Raw genomic sequence first — 12,342 nt, 5'->3', positions numbered from 1 at the left:
CCCCCGTGCCTCCCAGTGGCTCCCAGTAAATGGCTTATTTTGGGAGAAACTGAGCAGGAACTGTTCCCTGTCTCCTGCCTGGTGATTCCCATCCCATTCCCTTGGCCTTAGGGGCCCTCTAAAGGCATTGGCACCAGGAGCATCCACGGTGCAGTGGAGGCACAAGCCACATACCCACTTCTACCTCCAAAAGGACACCCAAAGCAGGAGCCTGGGGAGGAAAAGCTGGGAAAGCAGGGCTGGCTGCCACGCCGATGGCTGGCCAGGATGGAGCCATGGCACGACTGAACCACCGGGGCCAGGATTTTGGCACGAGCTGGGGATGCTCCATTGCACGAGGCTGAGATGGCCGTGCCAGGCGACACATGGCCAGAGGGCACCCCAAAACCCCCACCCATCACCACAAGTCCCTCCTCCACTCTCCCCTTCCCAATTTCCCGGGCCCCCCTGTGCAGCAGACGGATGCTGGGTAAGAGGTGTGTCTGTGGGAGCCGTGCTCGCCACGCAGCGTCGCCGGTCTGCGCCGGCTCCTGCCATCCCTGCCATCCCTGCCATCCCTGCCATCCCTGCCATGGCTTCCCCACCGGGCTGGGGACACAACGTGGGGCACACGGGGCTGAGCCCCTGCCCGCGACGTTGGCACCACGGACGGGCTCTGGAGGTCCAGGACGTCGCCCAGCTGGCCTTGGCAAAGGGAAGGGGTCCCCGGTGGGTCCCCGCCACCGGGCACGGTGAAGCCAACTCCTTTCTCTGCCCTCTCCCCTTTTCCTCCCCCCGTTTGGCGCTTGGCAGCGGAGCCGTGGCGGCGGCCGGGGCGCGCGGTGCCGGGGAAGGGCTGCCAAGCCTGGGCAGCCCCCCACGGCCCCCCGGCCCCCCGTGCCAAGGCTGGTGGCTGGCAGAAGGGCTGCCTGCGCCTGGCAGGGCTCCGTCAGCTGCGGGAGGATCCCTGTGCCGCGCTCGCTGCCAATTTCCCTGCGAGCTGGCACCGCAGGCGGCTCCGGAGGCACCGGCAGAGAAGGCTGGGGAGGACGGATTGTGAAAGGGAGAGAAAAGAGAAAAAAAAAAATAATGGACACATGCCATCGCTGGAGCGGCGAGGCTGCCAAAACGCCAGCAGGCAGCGGGGGCCAAAACCCAGCGGCGGCGGAGAGGAGGCTCTGGCAGCGCATCCCGGCGCGGGCACATGGAGGACGGGCAGCGAGGAGGAGGCACGGCGTGGCTGAGGCAAGATGGGCAGCACATGGAGGACGGGCAGCGAGGAGGAGGCACGGCGTGGCTGAGGCAGGACGGGCAGTGAGGAGGAGGCACAGCATGGCTGAGGCAGGACGGGCAGCACATGGAGGAGGCACGGCATGGGGAGCCAGAGAGGACAGAGGTATGTGCCCTCGTTGTGCAGCGTGTGCGTGTGCGTGTGCGTGCATGTGTCTGTGCCAGGCTCCGCGCAGCCTGCCCGCGGCCTCCCTGCCACCCCTCCATCTCCTGCATGGCCTGGCCCACCAGCTCCCGCCTGGCCTGTCCCACAGCCCTTCCCTGCCCGGCCTGTCCCACAGCCCTTCCCTGCCCAGCCTGTCCCACAGCCTCCCCTGCCTGCAGCGCTGCCTGGCACGGGCACTCACAGGCTCCAGGTGCCGGCCGGGCTCGCCGTGGGGCTGCACAGAGGCTCTGCCGCACGCGGGGCCGGTGAGCGAGGCTGTGGCTTTGTCTGCTTGGGCTTTGTCTGCCGGCGGCGGAGGGGCCGGGGCCAGAGGGGCTGCGGGAAGGGAGGTGCGAGCCAAAGTCTGCTGAGCCAAAGTCCTGCTGATACCGAGCCCTGCCGAGCCAAAGTCCTGCCACCAGCAGTGCTGGCACGTGGGAAACGTGCCCTGCTCCCAGCCCGGAGCTGCCCCAGAGCACAGCCTGGTGGCTGGGTGAGAAGGACAGAGGGAGGGTGGCCAGAGAGTCCCCGCATCCATCACCGTGCTGGGGAGGAGGAGGAGGAGGGAAGGACAGGATTGCCAGGAAGCTCGTGGTGCCGTGGCCATGACTCGCTCAGTGCTGGGGTCGTGGCCATGGGGTGCTGGGTGAAGAAGACACGGTGTGAGTAGGGGTTTGTGTGGGGCTGGGGGTGTGGGGCGGAGGGGGTGGTGGGTGCAGGGTAGAGAGCTGGTGCTGCTGTGTGCCCTCCTGCCTGCCCAGGGTGCAGGAGCAATGCTGGAGCCATTCCCAAGCCAGGAGCAGCATGGCATCACCAATCCACTGGCACTGTGTGAAGAGGCTGCAAAAGGGTCCCCAGGCACCAAACCTGGCCCGTGCTGGGGGAAGGAGCTGGCACTGAAGGGAAACAGGGATGCTGGCAATCCCAAATGTCACAGCACCCCGATTCCTGCTGCTCTGCACCCTGCCTGTGCCCACCACATCCCTGTGCCCGGGGATGTCCACTCTGCACCAGTCCCAGCAGGACAGACCTCCCTCAGCACCCATCACCTGCAGGAGCCATGGCAGGGATCTCAGGGATTCCAGCTTTGAGGGCACCAGCTTCTCCCTGGGAGTGATGTGGCAAGAGATGCCCATCCCATCCCATCCCCTCTCATCCCATCCCATCCCATCCCATCCCATCCCATCCCAAGGCTGGGCTGATCACCCAGCCACTCAGCTCTGAGCTGGAGGAGCAGCTCTGCCCATTCCTGCACTGGATATTGGGATGAAATATCGCATCCTGCTGCAGCCTGGTCCCCAGAATGTCCAGGGAAAGATCCTCCACCTGGATGGCACCACCACAGCCTTTCCAGCTCCCGTCATTCCCCGAGGACAGAGCCCCACGCCCGCCCCGCGCTGCTCAGTGCGGGGCCAAGAGGGCAGGAACGCTCCCGTGTCACGGGATGATCCCCCCATCTCCCCCTCTCCCTCGTTTTCCTCCGTATTTCACAGTTCCTGCTTCCTGCACAAGGCAGGGGTCTCCAGGGACTCCAGCCAGATGTTCTCTGCAGCACACCACATTGCTTTCCTAATGAAATATTCATGGAGCCTCTCCGCCTCTTGCCATGAAAGCCTTCTGCAGCTCCCAGCCATGGAAACGCTGCGCAGGCAGCATTCCTGCAAAGCTCCCGGCCCCCTGCTTCCCGCTCGGCTCCTCCACCTTCCTCTTCCTCCTCCCACCAGCCGTGCCGGAGCGGGGGCTTTGTCCCCTCTCGCCCTGCAGGTGAGGCAACACCAAGGGCACAGACAGAGCCACGGCTGGGGACAGCACTGTCCCCGCACGGCTGTCGCCCACCCCGAGGTGCCTGGGAGAAGGGGACAGGTGGATGCAGACCCCGGCGTGGGACACAGGGGGTGTCACCAATCCTCGGCCCATCCCGGCTCCCGGTGCTCCCGGTGCTCCCGGTGCTGCCGGTGCTCCCCGCTCCCGCCGGCTCCCAGCCAGCCCGCGGCATTAGCGATGCTGTGCACTATAATCCAATTAGGTTGTTTATGCAAACAATCAGGTTTTATGTTTTGGTAAAAAGCTTAAATAACCTTAATCAAAGCGAAAGACCTGAAACTATCGCTGGCAGGGGCTGCGGGCTGCTGGGTGGTGGCAGGACCCCGTGCCTGGCTGGTGACACCCTGCCCAGCTCACTGCCCCACCGACAGCCCCGACGGCCTCGTGGGAAGTGCTCTCCTCCATCCCAGAGGTGCTGCCAGAGGGTCTGAGCTGTTCTGCTGGTGCTGGGGGCTCCTGGTTCCCTTCAGTGTCACACCCAGCCTGGCCCCGACATCCTGGGACATCTTGTCAGCTCTGTTCCTAAATGTAGGAGCACTGAGAGGTGGCATCACCCAGGGGGATGCGGGAGATGCCAGCCAGTGACTGACCCAGCATTGCCACCATCCCCCCTCACATCACCAGCCCTGGGTGTTCCAACAGCACCACAGCGTCCTGGAACTGGGAGAAAATCCCTGCAGCTGCAGCTGGGGCCAGCGAGGTGGCACAAGGGACTGGGCTGTGCCCCTGTGCCCGTCCAGGGGTGGGCACAGCGAGCTGGGGAGCAGGGCTGGCTCTGGAGGGCCGTGCCCGTGGCACTGCCTCCTGCACACCCCGAGTTTCTGGAGGAGTAATAAGCTATGCATGTAGTGTAGAAATAAAACATGTTCTGCAGAACAAATGATGTTAATTTGCTGAGAGGCTCTGAAGCCGAGTATTAGCGAAATGCCTTGAGGGAGAGAGCGGCAGCTGTGCTGGAATTAATGGCAACGTGCCGAATTAGCACCGCTATGCATCATAGTCAGAGGGAAAAATTACCGGAGAGAGGAGGAAAACAACCCCCTCCACACCCCCTCCACAACCCCTCCAAAACCCCTCTATGCCCCCTTCCACAACCCCTGCACAACCCCACCACAACCCCTCCACAACCCCCTCCACACCCCCTCCACAACCCCTCCAAAACCCCTCTATGCCCCCTTCCACAACCCCTGCACAACCCCACCACAACCCCTCCACAACCCCCTCCACAACCCCTCCAAAACCCCTCTATGCCCCCTTCCACAACCCCTGCACAACCCCACCACAACCCCTCCACAACCCCCTCCACAACCCCCTCCACAACCCCTCCAAATCCTCTCCATGCCCCCTTCCACAACCCCTCCATGCCCCCCTCCACAACCCTCTGCACAACCCCTCCAAATCCCCTCCACAACCCCTCCACACCCCCTCTATGCCCCCCTCCACAACCCCCTCCACATCCCCTGCACAACCCCCTCCACACACCCTCCATGTGCCAGCCCCCAGCCCGGGCCACGCTGCTGAGCGGCTCCAGGTGCCTGTGGGATGCCCCTGGGATGCTCCTGGGATGCCCCTGGGATGCCCCTGGGATGCCCTGGCCCTGCCCAGGCACACTACAGCTCACTCCAAGCCCAGCAGCCTCCCCTGCCAAGGTGTGTGTCCTCAGGACTGCTCAACATCCCTCTGGGATACTCGACATTGCTCCTGGAGCTCCACATCCCCCTGGACCAAACCATGCCACTCCAACCCAGCCTGCTCCCAGGGATCATCCCCTCCAGGATATGTGTCCCTGCTGCTCCCCCATTCCTTCCCCTCCTTTTCAGGGTGTTATTCATCTCCTTGTCTGTTTACTCCTTCCCTTCATTCCCGGTGGTTGAGTGCCTGAGGCCCGGAGCTGCTCACTGATTCCTCACAGCGCCTCTGCTCCACAGCTCTGCAGCCTCTGCCCCCCTCGGCCCCTGTGGATGGGGCATTACCTCCTAATGGATGCTTCCAGTAAATTCCACACCTCTGATGAATATTTAACACCGACATCCAGTCTCTGCTGGTCCCAAGGTGCTGCTGTGTCTCATGGGAAGTTGGGTTTGGCCCTTGGGTGGCTGCATGCCGGGCTGTGCAGATGGCAGGGAGCAGTTATCCCAGCGGAGATGGCACTGGTGACATCCTGAGCCAGCATTCCTGTGAATCCCTCATCATCCCCTGTGCCCATCACAGCTGGTGGCTGCTCATCCTCAGCTTAACACAGCCCCAAAAATAAAACATCTCCCTGTTTGTCTTGTCACCCTCAACTTTTTCTCCTGCTTTTCCTCTGCAGGTTTCAGGCCTATAGGAGCCACCCCAGCCCGGCCCTGGGTGTCACTGTGCCACCCCTCCCTGCTGTGGGACAGTCCTGGGGCTCACAGGATGTGATGGATGTGGATGTGCCACCAGCCTGGTCCTTGCTGGGATGTGCCAACAACTGCTGAGCACCGAATCCCCTGGGATGTGGCAACGGGAATGGGATTTCCCTGTGACCCTCCTGCAGCCACCAGCACTCAGCATGCCAGGAGTGAAGAAGGTTCATGCATCCAGAGCTTTATCCATGCAAGCACAGGTGGAGCTTTACCAAACATGCCCAGGCCCTGCTGGCTGCCCTGGGGACCAGGATTCTGCCTGGGAAGGAGGAATGTGCTCCCTGCCCTGCTCCAGACTGGGAGCATCCCCCAGGGGGCCTGCATGGACTCTCCAAGGGCTGTGCCAGCCCCTGCTTTGCTCTCCTGGAGCCCCACCACTCCTGATCCCAGCCCTTCTCCGTGTCCTGGGGATGCCCTGGGTTTTCTGCCCCATCCCCACCCCACACCAGGAGCTCTGTGTGCACAGGGCCATCCCACCCTTCTGTCCCCAAGGAGCTGGGCTGGGCAATCTTTAAAGGGGCTGGTTTTGGAGTGGAATGGGGGAGCTGCAGAGGTTCTGGGGCGCTGGGAGCTGCGGGTGCCCGGGCACGGGCGGGGGCTGCCGGTCACTGCCAGGTTACATCTGCCGGGGCACGCAAGAGTGACTCCAGATGCATTAGAAGTGCCGTGCTCCAATTTCAATTTCATCGTCTCACAATCATTTTCAGGCTCCTCTTAGTGCCACATTAACGAAGCCTGCTCGTTTGAATGCATAATTAGCCCAAGCATTCTACCTCGCTAATTTCGAAGCGAGGGGGGGGGGGAGAGAAGGGGGGGAATTTGCATATTAATTTAGCAGAGGGAGAGAAAAACTGTTTACCACTTGCTTCTTGCTGTTGATCACAGCGGACTTAACTCTTTCCCGGGTGCCATCTGGAGCCGCGGAGCCGGCGCCCAGCCGGCACGTGGGACGGGCTGCAAAGGTTACACACAGCAATTAAACCCTGCCGACCACCCGGGCTGCCCTGGGGAGCTCCTGCGAGCGCCGGGCCGCGCCCCTGGCAGCACAGGGCGGCTGAAGGGCGCCTGAGGTGGAGGCGGCAGCTCCGGGGTGTCCCCAGCCCTCCTCCCCGTGTGGTTCCAGGCTGAAAAGCCACCCGTTGTCACCCCCTCAGGGTGACAGATCCCAGATCTGTCCCTGATCATCCTTGGCAAAGCCAGGAGAAGGGATTCCCAACGGTGTCACTCCTCCTGCAAAGAGTGGCTGGGGTCCATTCTGTCATCCCTGCTGTGTACCCTTCAAAGGGACACCTTTGCCCTCGGGGCTCTCTGATATTTAGCATCACCCACCCATGGTATGGGGTTGGATGAGCCTGTGCCTTCCCGAAAGCCCTTTGCAGCAGGAGCATCCCTTGGAATCCACGGGGTCCCCCCAGATGCTGCACCCAAGGAGCACCCAAGGAGCACCCAAGGAGCGGGGTGGGAGCCTGGCTGAGCACTGGCAGCTCACAGCAGCCCCCAAACACCAGCTCCCTTTGTTTGGGAGTCTGTGGGCGTCCTGAGCCGAGGTTGGAGGTAATTTGTCTGCTCCCTGCAGCGGGCTGTCATCTCGCATCTGTGAGCCGGTTCCATTTGCACTGCCATTAAAAAACTCTCAGGTCTGACAGGTAGTAAAAAAAAAAAAAAAAAATTAAAAAAATAGCAACAGGATGTTGGGAATATCACGGGCTCATCGCAGCTGGACCACCCTCCCATCCAGCTCTCACTAGCCAGGTATTTGGATTTGAAGGTGCTGGCAGCAGCCACGAGCCCTGTTTTGGCCTTTGGACATGTATCCCCAGGGATATCCCTCGGCACCTCCATCGCAGCTCCCCCAAACGCCTTCCCCAGCCCTGGAGAGCCCCTGCCCCACCATCCACCCAGTCTGGCTGGCTCGGAGCCATCCCAGCGCGTCACAGCCATTTGGGGACACTCCATCCTGGGCATCCCTGCCTGGCTGCCGCCTCCCAGCCGCACGCAGCGATGCCCGGGGCTCTGTGCTGCCCCTGCTCCGGGCAAGGGGCACAGCCCCATCTCAGGGGTCTCCGGAGTGGCCGGAGCGGTGCCGGCGCTGCGGAGGAGCGCGGGGATGGCTCGGAAAGGGTTAACAGTTGATTACAGCCTTTGTCTCCGCATCAGTGTACATAATGCGCCCGCATTTGCATACTGCAGTGTGCGCTCAATTAAAATGAACTTTTAATTTCTTCTAAGTAAATTACTTCTTCCCGCTACGTGACGCGCACAAAATGTCAGAATAATGGGAGAGCCTTAATGAGCTGGGAATGAGGGGCAGGGAGGGGAATGCTGGGGGCTCCGGCTCCCCTCTGGGCCACTCCTGCCGCGGGAGAGGATGGATCCTGCTCCCTTCTGCCTTCCCTGCTGCGCCGCGGGACGTCCCTGCTGCCAGCGTGTCCCCTGGGCAGGGCCGGGGTCGTCACCTCCTCCCCATCACCTCCTCCTGCCCGTGTCCCTGCGAGGAGCTGAGCTCTCGAGGCAGTGCCCGCATCCCAGGGATGCGTGGGGACACAGAAATGTCCCTGTGTGAGTCTGAGCTCTCGAGTCAGTGCCTGCATCCCGGGGATGTGTGGGGACACAGGAACGTCCCTGTGTGAGTCTGAGCTCTCTGTGTGCTGCCCGCATCCCAGGGATGTGTGGGGACACAGAAATGTCCCTGTGCTGGCCTGAGCTCTCCGGGCACTGCCCCCATGGTGACATCCAGGGATGTGTGGGGACACGGGGACACAGGGATGTCCCTGCGAGGAGCTGAGTTCTCCAGGTCCTGCATCCTGGCACTCGGCACCCTCCCAGAAATGCTTCCCGGGCCACGTCCTCCCCAGGCGGCCCCACCCCGTCCCGGGGAGCCGCGGCCGCTCCGTCCTTCCCTTCCCTTCCCTTCCCTTCCCTTCCCTTCCCTTCCCTTCCCTTCCCTTCCCTTCCCTTCCCTTCCCTTCCCTTCCCTTCCCTTCCCTTCCCTTCCCTTCCCTTCCCTTCCCTTCCCTTCCCTTCCCTTCCCTTCCCTTCCCTTCCCTTCCCTTCCCTTCCCTTCCCTTCCCTTCCCTTCCCTTCCCTTCCCTTCCCTTCCCTTCCCTCGGGGGATGCTCGGGAGGGACCCGCAGCCCCCCGCTCGCCCCTCGTGTCCGCGGGGGCCAGATGGCAGCCGAGATTACTGGAATTTGATTTTCAGATAAATCACAAACCTGGATGAGCGAGCGATCGCTGCTGCAGATGCATTATCCGTAATCCCCTGGAAAGGAACCTTTGGGAGGAGCCGGTGCCGGTGCCAGCCCGGCGGCAGCAGCTGGGTAATCCCGGCACGGCCCCGGCCCGGGGGCTCAGCTGCTGCTGCCGGCTCCGTGCTGCGCCACCCGAGCCCCCACGACCCACATTCGGTGCCGCCGAGCCCGGGGGGAGCAGATGGAGCCAGATGGAACCACACCGGGAGCACCGGGCACCGGGACCCGCCCGTGCCCACCGTGCCCAGGGTGCCCACCATGCCCACCGTGCCCACCATGTCCTCCATGCCCACCGTGCCCACTGTGCCTGGCTGGCGCCGCGGGAGGAGGGTGAGGGGGACAGGGGGCTCTGCCGGGCCCTCCCCATCTCATTTCTCCGTATAAGTGATGCCCAGAGCATCCCAGGCCCTCCCTGTCTCACCTCTCTCTGTAAATGATGCCCAGAGCATCCCAGTGGTGCCCAGCACTGCCAGTGTGGGGGCAGGGAGAGCCCCTCTCCTCTCACCCCACCACAGCTGTCCTAGGGATGCACCTCCACTTATCCCAGGGATTAACTGGGATGTGGGAATGACCCCCAGGCTGCAGGGCCAGCCCTGGCCAAGCTGCTGAGGAGGATGAGGAAGGGACAGGCAGGGCCTGGCACCCTCGGGTTCCCTGCTCGTGCCCCTCCCTGGAGCTGGGACAGGGGAGCTGGGAACAGCAGGAGGCTGCAAGCCCCGAATTTCTAGGGGTGCTCAGGGCCATGCTGGGGGTTCTGCCGTGGTTTGGGGGCACCCTGAGTTTTGGAGGTTCTGAGTTGGGCACGTCCTCCTTGGCCTCAGGTCTGACCCATCCCCACCTGCCTCCTGCAGCTCCTCCAGCAGCACAGATTCAGGGTCTCCCCAAACAAACATCACCTGCAAGAGGTGGGGATGCGAGGTCCAGCACAGAGCCCCCTCTCCTCACTCTGTCTGGCCAAGCACAGCTGTGGGGCCTGGGGCTGACCCCCATTTCCCAGGAGGTGGTGCCAGGTTGTGCCCACCTGAGACAGGACATCCATCCCTGGCAAAGCCAGCCCTGGCACAGGGCGCAGAGCCATGGCTGGAGGATGTGCCCACCAGTGGGTGCTGAAAGCTGGGCCTGCACCTCCTCCCTGGGGCAGGGGGCTGGGGGGCCAGGGGGAGGTGACAGATATTAATTCCTCTTCACCTCCTGAAGGAAAAGGAGATGGGAAAAGCTGAGGAGGGAAAGCAAAGCTTTGTGTGGCTCCAGCGTGGTCGGGGAGTGTCAGCACTGTGCACGAGGATGGTCCTCACACACCTCAAGGTGTGTCCCCCTAAAGGAGGAGCCAACCCTGTCCCCCCCAGGCTGTTTGTGACACTGAGTGTGTTAACAAACATGCATTTGTGGGGATCAACACAAGCTCCATTGCTGGCCCTGCTTTGTATCTCTCCTCCCCATCGCTCCTGTGTTTGCACGCCCATGTGGAGGGAAGGGCAGCTCATCTCTCCGGGGTGGTGGCCCAGCTTCCCGGGCTGCTGGTCCCTCTCCTTGGGCTGTGCTCCATCTCCTCATGTACAATGCCTCTCCTTGGGCTGGTCACCCCTCCCCAGGCTGCTGTGCCCTGGCTCAGAGCAGGGATGCAGCACTGCCCAGCCCCTCCTCGCTGGGGCAGGCATTTCCCAGCCCTGTGCCCCTCTTTGGGCTCAGTGCCCCCCCAGACCCCGGCAGGTCCCTCTGGCAGCCAGGGAGCACGCGCCAGCTTCCCCCCAATGCCAAAATTTACATTGAACCACAAATTAATTTCATAATTTTTTCCTCTCTAATTATGCCAACATCTGCTGCGAGGCCCAAGCTGTGCGCATGCATTTTAATCCAGCCCTCCCCCCGCCTCTCCCAGCACTGAACTTTGCCGTAATTATCACCAGGAGAAGGGCTCCTTTCCCTGGGAGGGGAGCCCAAGGCTGCCAGAGCACATGCAGGGAGGTGCAGGCAGGGGCTGTGCCCAGCCTGGGGCTGGCATCAGCCTCTGCCGAGCTGTGGGGCCTCATTTCCAGGAGAAAAGGGAAGGAGAAGGGATGAGGGCAAAGGGGCAGCAGGGACCCTCCATGTGCAGGGAGCTGCACCCTGTGCCAGGATGGGGCTCCCAGGACAGCTCTGCCCAGGGATGTCCCTCCCAGGCCATGGGGAACGGTCCCCAGCTCTGCCCAGGGACACTGAAGGTTCCTGCCCTGGGCACCTTGGTGCTGCTGTCACCCTGGCCTTGTCCCCTGTTGGGGGACGCCTTGGCACCTGCCGGGGTGATGTTGGTGGCGTGTCAGCCCTGTCACATTCCCACTGCACGGCTGCTCCCACTCAGGGAGGCGTTTCATGGCCTGGCTGGAAGATGCAAAAGGTCATTTGGCTGCCAAGTAATTAAACCTGGCAATTATCAGTGAGGAGCAGCGAGCTCCTGGCTCGGCGGGTGCTCAGGGGAGGGACAGAAATGGGGCAGTGGGACAGTGCCCATCCCTGAGCTGGGACCTCACCCCTGGCACAGGCAGCACCTCCGGAGAGCCCACGGGGCTGCCACACTCTCATTAGAAAGTTCATCAAGGGTTTTAATTAAAAGGTGAGGGCATGAAGGTGTTGCTTGGATACAGGATGAGCTCAGCTGCTGTACTCCGAGGAGGAACATCCTGCCCTGGGCGTGGATTGCTCAGACCTGGGCAGGAGCTGAGACCTGTGCAGGAGCTCAAACCTGGGCTCAGCTCAGAGCTGATCTGAGCTCAAACCTGGGCAGGAGCTCAAACCTGGGCAGCAGCTCAGAGCTGAGCTGAGCTCAAACCTGGGCAGGAGCTCAAACCTGGGCTCAGCTCAGAGCTGATCTGAGCTCAAACCTGGGCAGCAGCTCGGAGCTGAATTGAGCTCAGACCTGGCAGCAGCTCGGAGCTGCCTCTGGGCTGGGAAGGGCCCGATCCTGCCCGGGGCTGTGCCCCAGCCCAGGGCACCCATGGCCTGACCCAGGCCGTGCCGTCTCTTTTCCATCCTTTTCCCTGTTCCCGGCTCGCGGCCCCCAGCCCGTGGAGCATCCCGGGGGCAGTGGGGCCATCCCGCCCCTGCCCGGGGTGGCAGCGCCGCGGGCCCGGCTCGGGTGGCAGCCCAGGTGTGCCAGCAGGAGCAGCGGGGCCGCGCAGCCCCGTTCTGCTGCTGCTGCCGCCCGGCGCAGCCGGAGCAGATGGCAGGCGACAGAAGCTGCCGATGAATAATACACGGCTAATGAGCGCCGTGCCCGCCCGCGCCGCTGCCCCGCACGCCCCATCTGCGCCCCGCACCCCGGGGTGATGGCCCTGGCACACGCCTGGCACCCCGGGGTCCTGCCCCACACCCTGCTGTGCCCCTGGCACCCATTAACCCTGCCCCACACCCTGCCACACGCCTGGGACCCCGGGGTCCTGCCCCACACCCGGCCGTGTGCCTGGCACCCATTAACCCTGCCCCACAC

The 12,342-nt window shown here is 62.9% G+C and overlaps 1 long non-coding RNA gene across 1 annotated transcript; it reads left to right on the top strand.

Annotated features, from left to right (window-relative positions):
* The first annotated feature begins 448 nt into the window (after positions 1-448).
* On the top strand, positions 449-7,850 carry LOC143695101 (uncharacterized). The gene is made up of 2 exons (XR_013184018.1): positions 449-1,375; positions 5,550-7,850. It is a non-coding gene; the product is annotated as an uncharacterized LOC143695101 (long non-coding RNA).
* Positions 7,851-12,342: the final 4,492 nt, after the last annotated feature.

The sequence above is a fragment of the Agelaius phoeniceus genome, chromosome 12, assembly GCF_051311805.1.
Source record: "Agelaius phoeniceus isolate bAgePho1 chromosome 12, bAgePho1.hap1, whole genome shotgun sequence".
Lineage (NCBI taxonomy): Eukaryota > Metazoa > Chordata > Aves > Passeriformes > Icteridae > Agelaius > Agelaius phoeniceus.
The sequence above is the reverse complement of the archived record's forward strand: the minus strand, read 5'-3'. Positions and strand labels throughout refer to the sequence as shown.